Source organism: Cololabis saira, unplaced genomic scaffold (genome assembly GCF_033807715.1).
Source record: "Cololabis saira isolate AMF1-May2022 unplaced genomic scaffold, fColSai1.1 scf046, whole genome shotgun sequence".
NCBI classification, from domain to species: domain Eukaryota; kingdom Metazoa; phylum Chordata; class Actinopteri; order Beloniformes; family Belonidae; genus Cololabis; species Cololabis saira.
This window is the reverse complement of record NW_026906210.1, coordinates 107,250-115,000: the sequence shown is the minus strand read 5'-3', so window position 1 is coordinate 115,000 and position 7,751 is coordinate 107,250. Positions and strand designations below refer to the sequence as shown.

The window sequence follows — 7,751 nt, the reverse complement described above, 5'->3', positions numbered from 1 at the left end:
ATGTCGTGTGCCATCAGATTTATTCTGGTATTTATTTACATCCCTTTTGATACCCGTATGTAAATAAATTCTGATTGATTCTTAATGAGTGGTTGTGTTATTTCATGCAAGATTTGGTCACAGGTTGATTTGTTTAAGCAGAGCCCAGTGTTCGGATATCACGCCTTCACTGTTATTCTGTAAGATTTGCTGTTCTGCAGGATAATTCAAAAATCATACGAGACTGATTTTCTGCTGTTTTAGTTATCGAATTCCATCGGAGTAAGGCCCGGTGGTGGTGCCCCGAGAATTATAATTTTGATAATATGATTTGATAAATAGTCAACTTTATTAATAATATTCATTAATAGCCTTGATCAGCCAAGCTACCCGAGTCGCACAACACAGTACTGGATATGATTAATAACTGCAAATTAGGCAGTCGTCTTGCACATTCAAACCTTACTCGTTGTTGGCAGGATTCGAACCTGCGCGGGGAATCCCCAATGGATTTCTAGTACATCGCCTTAACCACTCGGCCACAACAACCTGTCAGCTGTGTGTGTGTGTGTGTGTGTGTGTGTGTGTGTGTGTGTGTGTGTGTGTGTGTGTGTTTGAATCTTCAGAAATAGACAATTTAGAGTCTTTATTTTAAAATGGTTGGTTTTACTTCATTTTAAAATGGTTGGTTTTACTTTATTAGGTTTAGACATATTTTCATCCCTATTTTGATTAAATGCATTTTCATCAACAGTCAGTGCAGTATGTTCATAGATCATACATCCACTTTCTTGTTTCCAAAAAGCTCTGGATAGATTTCAGTTAATCTCTCACATCTCATGTATGAGAGAATCTCTTAAGTAGCAGAGGATGGTTTCGATCCATCGACCTCTGGGTTATGGGCCCAGCACGCTTCCGCTGCGCCACTCTGCTGTATAACCAGGATGTGACTCCGCCACACAGTGGGGGGGAGGGGGGTAGGGGACTTAAAAGCGGGTCCCCTGGTTCGGACGGTGAGCCGGGTCTCTGGGTGGCTCCAGGTGAGCCGGGTTGTTGAGGTTGTTGAGTTGTTGTTGGGGTCTGGTGGTGGAAGCTCCTGAGGTGTGGTGGTGATGCTGCTGGGGTCTGGTGGTGCAGCTAGTGGGGTCTGGTGGTGGAAGCTCCTGGGGTCTGGTGATGGAAGCTCCTGGGGTCAGGTGATGGAAGCTCCTTGGGTCTGGTGATGGAAATTCCTGGGGTCTGGTGGTGGAAGCTCCTGGGGTCTGGTGGTGATGCTGCTGGGGTCTGGTGGTGATGCTGCTGGGGTCTGGTGGTGGAGCTAGTGGTGTCTGGTGGTGGAAGCTCCTGAGTTGTGGTGGTGATGCTGCTGTCGTCTGGTGGTGGAGCTAGTGGTGTCTGGTGGTGGAAGCTCCTGGGGTCAAAGTCCAGAGTGCTAACCATTACACCATGGAACCCTGTTCAGCTTTTATTGTGTTTTTATTGTGGTCCTGAAACCAGAACATGAGTAAAAAACAATATGCGCTTGAGCATCTGACAGAGTGCTGTCCATGGTGCTAGGAGCGTCTGGGTGTTTATGGTACCAGGGCCCTGGTCCTCCAGGCCCAAGGGCTGGCTCTTTCACTCCAGTGGCCGGTCGGTGGGGGGCTTAAAAGCGGGTCCCCGGGTTCGGACGGTGAGCCGGGTCTTTGGGTGGCTCCAGGTGAGCCGGGTTTTTGAGGTTGTTGAGTTGTTGTTAGGGTTTGGTGGTGGAAGCTCCTGAGGTGTGGTGGTGATGCTGCTGGGGTCTGGTGGTGCAGCTAGAGGGGTCTGGTGGTGGAAGCTCCTGGGGTCTGGTGATGGAAGCTCCTGGGGTGTGGTGGTGGAAGCTCCTGGGTTCTGGTGGTGATGCTGCTGGGGTCTGGTGGTGGAAGCTCCTGAGGTCTGGTGGTGGAAGCTCCTGGGGTCTGGTGGTGGAAGCTCCTGGGGTCTGGTGGTGGAAGCTCCTGGGGTCTGGTGGTGGAAGCTCCTGGGGTCTGGTGCTGATGCTGCTGGGGTCTGGTGGTGGAGCTAGTGGGGTCTGGTGTTGGAAGCTCCTGGGGTCTGGTGGTGGAGCTAGTAGGGTCTGGTGGTGGATGGGGTCTGGTGGTGATGCTGCTGGGGTCTGGTGGTGGAGCTAGTGGGGTCTTGTGGTGGATGGGGTCTGGTGGTAATGCTGCTGGGGTCTGGTGGTGGAGCTAGTAGGGTCTGGTGGTGGATGGGGTCTGGTGGTAATGCTGCTGGGGTCTGGTGGTGGAGCTAGTGGGGTCTGGTGGTGATGCTGCTGGGGTCTGGTGGAAGCTCCTGGGGTCTGGTGGTGGAAGCTCCTGAGGTCTGGTGGTGGAAGCTCCTGGGGTCTGGTGGTGGAAGCTCCTGGGGTCTGGTGGTGGAAGCTCCTGGGGTCTGGTGGTGGAAGCTCCTGGGGTCTGGTGGTGGAGCTAGTGGGGTCTGGTGTTGGAAGCTCCTGGGGTCTGATGGTGGAGCTAGTGGGGTCTGGTGTTAATGCTGCTGGGGTTTGGTGGTGGAGCTAGTGACTTACATGTTTTGAAAAAGGCGGGCATGACGAAAAGATCCTGTAAAAGATCTCTGTAATATGTTTCTTTTTTTCCTGTAAAGTTGGACATTTGAAAGATTAGGTAAATGGGGAATGACTGGCTTTTAATCAGTTGTGGAACTGCAACGAAATTCATTTCTGCATAAGACCCAATGCGAGAAAGAGATGGTCGACCTTCCTGTGCCGAGCACCAAGAAGAGGATTAGAGGGGTTTTCCAAGTCCAAATAATATTATTGCAGTAATACATGTTTCCGCCCAGTTTCGAACAGGGGACCTTTCGCGTGTTAGGCGAACGTGATAACCACTACACTACGGAAACTTGCATGCTTTGAAAATGGCGGGCGTAACGAAAAAAAAATCCTATCTTCAAATCATTCATGTTAGAAATAAATGTGTGATTTCATATAAGTTGTCCTGGTGCGGTAAAATTAAAAATCATCCATCGGTATTACCATGATGGGTAGAAAATACAAAATGTACCACAAGGGAAGCCAACTGATTACTTTTGAAAGACAGTTCTGGATATGATTAATAACTGCAAATTAGGCAGTAGTCTTGCACATTCAAACATTACTCGTTGTTGGCAGGATTCGAACCTGCGCGGGGAATCCCCAATGGATTTCTAGTCCATCGCCTTAACCACTCGGCCACAACAACCTGTCAGCTGTGTGTATGTGTGTGTGTGTGTGTGTGTGTGTGTGTGTGTGTGTGAATCTTCAGAAATAGACAATTTAGAGTCTTTATTTTAAAATGGTTGGTTTTACTTTATTTTAAAATGGTTGGTTTTACTTTATTAGGTTGAGACATATTTTCATCCTCATTTTGATTAAATGCATTTTCATCAACAGTCAGTGCAGTATGTTCATAGATCATACATCCACTTTCTTGTTTCCAAAAAGCTCTGGATAGATTTCAGTTAATCTCTCACATCTCATGTATGAGAGGATCTCTTAAGTAGCAGAGGATGGTTTCGATCCATCGACCTCTGGGTTATGGGCCCAGCACGCTTCCGCTGCGCCACTCTGCTGTATAACCAGGATGTGACTCCGCCACACAGTGGGGGGGAGGGGGGTAGGGGACTTAAAAGAGGGTCCCCTGGTTCGGACGGTGAGCCGGGTCTCTGGGTGGCTCCAGGTGAGCCGGGTTGTTGAGGTTGTTGAGTTGTTGTTGGGGTCTGGTGGTGGAAGCTCCTGAGGTGTGGTGGTGATGCTGCTGGGGTCTGGTGGTGCAGCTAGTGGGGTCTGGTGGTGGAAGCTCCTGGGGTCAGGTGATGGAAGCTCCTGGGGTCAGGTGATGGAAGCTCCTTGGGTCTGGTGATGGAAATTCCTGGGGTCTGGTGGTGGAAGCTCCTGGGGTCTGGTGGTGATGCTGCTGGGGTCTGGTGGTGATGCTGCTGGGGTCTGGTGGTGCAGCTAGAGGGGTCTGGTGGTGGAAGCTCCTGGGGTCTGGTGATGGAAGCTCCTGGGGTGTGGTGGTGGAAGCTCCTGGGTTCTGGTGGTGATGCTGCTGGGGTCTGGTGCTGATGCTGCTGGGGTCTGGTGGTGGAAGCTCCTGGGGTCTGGTGGTGGAAGCTCCTGAGGTCTGGTGGTGGAAGCTCCTGGGGTCTGGTGGTGGAAGCTCCTGGGGTCTGGTGGTGGAAGCTCCTGGGGTCTGGTGGTGGAAGCTCCTGGGGTCTGGTGGTGGAAGCTCCTGGGGTCTGGTGCTGATGCTGCTGGGGTCCGGTGGTGGAGCTAGTGGGGTCTGGTGTTGGAAGCTCCTGGGGTCTGGTGGTGGAGCTAGTAGGGTCTGGTGGTGGATGGGGTCTGGTGGTGATGCTGCTGGGGTCTGGTGGTGGAGCTAGTGGGGTCTTGTGGTGGATGGGGTCTGGTGGTAATGCTGCTGGGGTCTGGTGGTGGAGCTAGTAGGGTCTGGTGGTGGATGGGGTCTGGTGGTAATGCTGCTGGGGTCTGGTGGTGGAGCTAGTGGGGTCTGGTGGTGATGCTGCTGGGGTCTGGTGGAAGCTCCTGGGGTCTGGTGGTGGAAGCTCCTGAGGTCTGGTGGTGGAAGCTCCTGGGGTCTGGTGGTGGAAGCTCCTGGGGTCTGGTGGTGATGCTGCTGGGGTATGGTGGTGGAGCTAGTGGGGTCTGGTGTTGGAAGCTCCTGGGGTCTGGTGGTGGAGCTAGTGGGGTCTGGTGTTAATGCTGCTGGGGTTTGGTGGTGGAGCTAGTGACTTACATGTTTTGAAAAAGGCGGGCATGACGAAAAGATCCTGTAAAAAATCTCTGTAATATGTTTCTTTTTTTCCTGTAAAGTTGGACATTTGAAAGATTAGGTAAATGGGGAATGACTGGCTTTTAATCAGTTGTGGAACTGCAACGAAATTCATTTCTGCATAAGACCCAATGCGAGAAAGAGATGGTCGACCTTCCTGTGCCGAGCACCAAGAAGAGGATTAGAGGGGTTTTACAAGTCCAAATAATATTATTGCAGTAATACATGTTTCCGCCCAGTTTCGAACAGGGGACCTTTCGCGTGTTAGGCAAACTTCATAACCACTACACTACAGAAACTTGCATGCATTGAAAATGGCGGACGTAACGAAAAAAAAATCCTATCTTCAAATCATTCATGTTAGAAATAAATGTGTGATTTCATATAAGTTGTCCTGGTGCGGTAAAATTAAAAATCATCCATCGGTATTACCATGCTGGGTAGAAAATACAAAATGTACCACAAGGGAAGCCAACTGATTACTTTTGAAAGACAGTACTGGATATGATTAATAACTGCAAATTAGGCTGTCGTCTTGCACATTCAAACATTACTCGTTGTTGGCGGGATTCGAACCTGCGCGGGGAATCCCCAATGGATTTCTAGTCCATCGCCTTAACCACTCGGCCACAACAACCTGTCAGTTATGTGTATGTGTGTGTGTGTGTGTGTGTGTGTGTGTGTGTGTGTGTGTGTGTGTGTGTATGTGTGTGTGTGTGTGTGTGTGTGTGTGTGTGTGTGTGTAGTGTGTGTGTGTGTGTGTGTGTGAATCTTCAGAAATAGACAATTTAGAGTCTTTATTTTAAAATGGTTGGTTTTACTTTATTTTAAAATGGTTGGTTTTACTTTATTAGGTTGAGACATATTTTCATCCTCATTTTGATTAAATGCATTTTTATCAACAGTCAGTGCAGTATGTTCATAGATCATACATCCACTTTCTTGTTTCCAAAAAGCTCTGGATAGATTTCAGTTAATCTCTCACATCTCATGTATGAGAGGATCTCTTAAGTAGCAGAGGATGGTTTCGATCCATCGACCTCTGGGTTATGGGCCCAGCACGCTTCCGCTGCGCCACTCTGCTGTATAACCAGGATGTGACTCCGCCACACAGTGGGGGGGAGGGGGGTAGGGGACTTAAAAGCGGGTCCCCTGGTTCGGACGGTGAGCCGGGTCTCTGGGTGGCTCCAGGTGAGCCGGGTTGTTGAGGTTGTTGAGTTGTTTTTGGGGTCTGGTGGTGGAAGCTCCTGAGGTGGGGTGGTGATGCTGCTGGGGTCTGGTGGTGCAGCTAGTGGGGTCTGGTGGTGGAAGCTCCTGGGGTCTGGTGATGGAAGCTCCTGGGGTCAGGTGATGGAAGCTCCTTGGGTCTGGTGATGGAAATTCCTGGGGTCTGGTGGTGGAAGCTCCTGGGGTCTGGTGGTGATGCTGCTGGGGTCTGGTGGTGATGCTGCTGGGGTCTGGTGGTGGAGCTAGTGGTGTCTGGTGGTGGAAGCTCCTGAGGTGTGGTGGTGATGCTGCTGTCGTCTGGTGGTGGAGCTAGTGGTGTCTGGTGGTGGAAGCTCCTGGGGTCAAAGTCCAGAGTGCTAACCATTACACCATGGAACCCTGTTCAGCTTTTATTGTGTTTTTATTGTGGTCCTGAAACCAGAACATGAGTAAAAAACAATATGCGCTTGAGCATCTGACAGAGTGCTGTCCATGGTGCTAGGAGCATCTGGGTGTTTATGGTACCAGGGCCCTGGTCCTCCAGGCCCAAGGGCTGGCTCTTTCACTCCAGTGGCCGGTCGGTGGGGGGCTTAAAAGCGGGTCCCCGGGTTCGGACGGTGAGCCGGGTCTTTGGGTGGCTCCAGGTGAGCCGGGTTTTTGAGGTTGTTGAGTTGTTGTTAGGGTTTGGTGGTGGAAGCTCCTGAGGTGTGGTGGTGATGCTGCTGGGGTCTGGTGGTGCAGCTAGAGGGGTCTGGTGGTGGAAGCTCCTGGGGTCTGGTGATGGAAGCTCCTGGGGTGTGGTGGTGGAAGCTCCTGGGTTCTGGTGGTGATGCTGCTGGGGTCTGGTGGTGCAGCTAGTGGGGTCTGGTGGTGGAAGCTCCTGGGGTCTGGTGATGGAAGCTCCTGGGGTCAGGTGATGGAAGCTCCTTGGGTCTGGTGATGGAAATTCCTGGGGTCTGGTGGTGGAAGCTCCTGGGGTCTGGTGGTGATGCTGCTGGGGTCTGGTGGTCATGCTGCTGGGGTCTGGTGGTGGAGCTAGTGGTGTCTGGTGGTGGAAGCTCCTGAGGTGTGGTGGTGATGCTGCTGTCGTCTGGTGGTGGAGCTAGTGGTGTCTGGTGGTGGAAGCTCCTGGGGTCAAAGTCCAGAGTGCTAACCATTACACCATGGAACCCTGTTCAGCTTTTATTGTGTTTTTATTGTGGTCCTGAAACCAGAACATGAGTAAAAAACAATATGCGCTTGAGCATCTGACAGAGTGCTGTCCATGGTGCTAGGAGCGTCTGGGTGTTTATGGTACCAGGGCCCTGGTCCTCCAGGCCCAAGGGCTGGCTCTTTCACTCCAGTGGCCGGTTGGTGGGGGGCTTAAAAGCGGGTCCCCGGGTTCGGACGGTGAGCCGGGTCTTTGGGTGGCTCCAGGTGAGCCGGGTTTTTGAGGTTGTTGAGTTGTTGTTAGGGTTTGGTGGTGGAAGCTCCTGAGGTGTGGTGGTGGAAGCTCCTGGGGTCTGGTGATGGAAGCTCCTGGGGTGTGGTGGTGGAAGCTCCTGGGTTCTGGTGGTGATGCTGCTGGGGTCTGGTGCTGATGCTGCTGGGGTCTGGTGGTGGAAGCTCCTGGGGTCTGGTGGTGGAAGCTCCTGAGGTCTGGTGGTGGAAGCTCCTGGGGTCTGGTGGTGGAAGCTCCTGGGGTCTTGTGGTGGAAGCTCCTGGGGTCTGGTGGTGGAAGCTCCTGGGGTCTGGTGCTGATGCTGC

The 7,751-nt window shown here is 51.9% G+C and overlaps 6 non-coding genes across 6 annotated transcripts; all 6 read right to left on the bottom strand.

The window, feature by feature from the left end:
- Nucleotides 1-840: 840 nt before the first annotated feature.
- Nucleotides 841-912, bottom strand: trnam-cau (transfer RNA methionine (anticodon CAU)). The gene has a single exon. It is a non-coding gene; the product is annotated as a tRNA-Met (tRNA).
- Nucleotides 913-2,795: 1,883 nt separating this feature from the next.
- Nucleotides 2,796-2,868, bottom strand: trnav-aac (transfer RNA valine (anticodon AAC)). The gene has a single exon. It is a non-coding gene; the product is annotated as a tRNA-Val (tRNA).
- A 256-nt stretch (nucleotides 2,869-3,124) lies between these two features.
- On the bottom strand, nucleotides 3,125-3,206 carry trnas-aga (transfer RNA serine (anticodon AGA)). Its single transcript has one exon. It is a non-coding gene; the product is annotated as a tRNA-Ser (tRNA).
- Nucleotides 3,207-3,504: 298 nt separating this feature from the next.
- trnam-cau (transfer RNA methionine (anticodon CAU)) lies at nucleotides 3,505-3,576 on the bottom strand. The gene has a single exon. It is a non-coding gene; the product is annotated as a tRNA-Met (tRNA).
- A 1,778-nt stretch (nucleotides 3,577-5,354) lies between these two features.
- On the bottom strand, nucleotides 5,355-5,436 carry trnas-aga (transfer RNA serine (anticodon AGA)). The gene has a single exon. It is a non-coding gene; the product is annotated as a tRNA-Ser (tRNA).
- Nucleotides 5,437-5,811: 375 nt separating this feature from the next.
- trnam-cau (transfer RNA methionine (anticodon CAU)) lies at nucleotides 5,812-5,883 on the bottom strand. The gene has a single exon. It is a non-coding gene; the product is annotated as a tRNA-Met (tRNA).
- Between the last annotated feature and the right edge of the window lie 1,868 nt (nucleotides 5,884-7,751).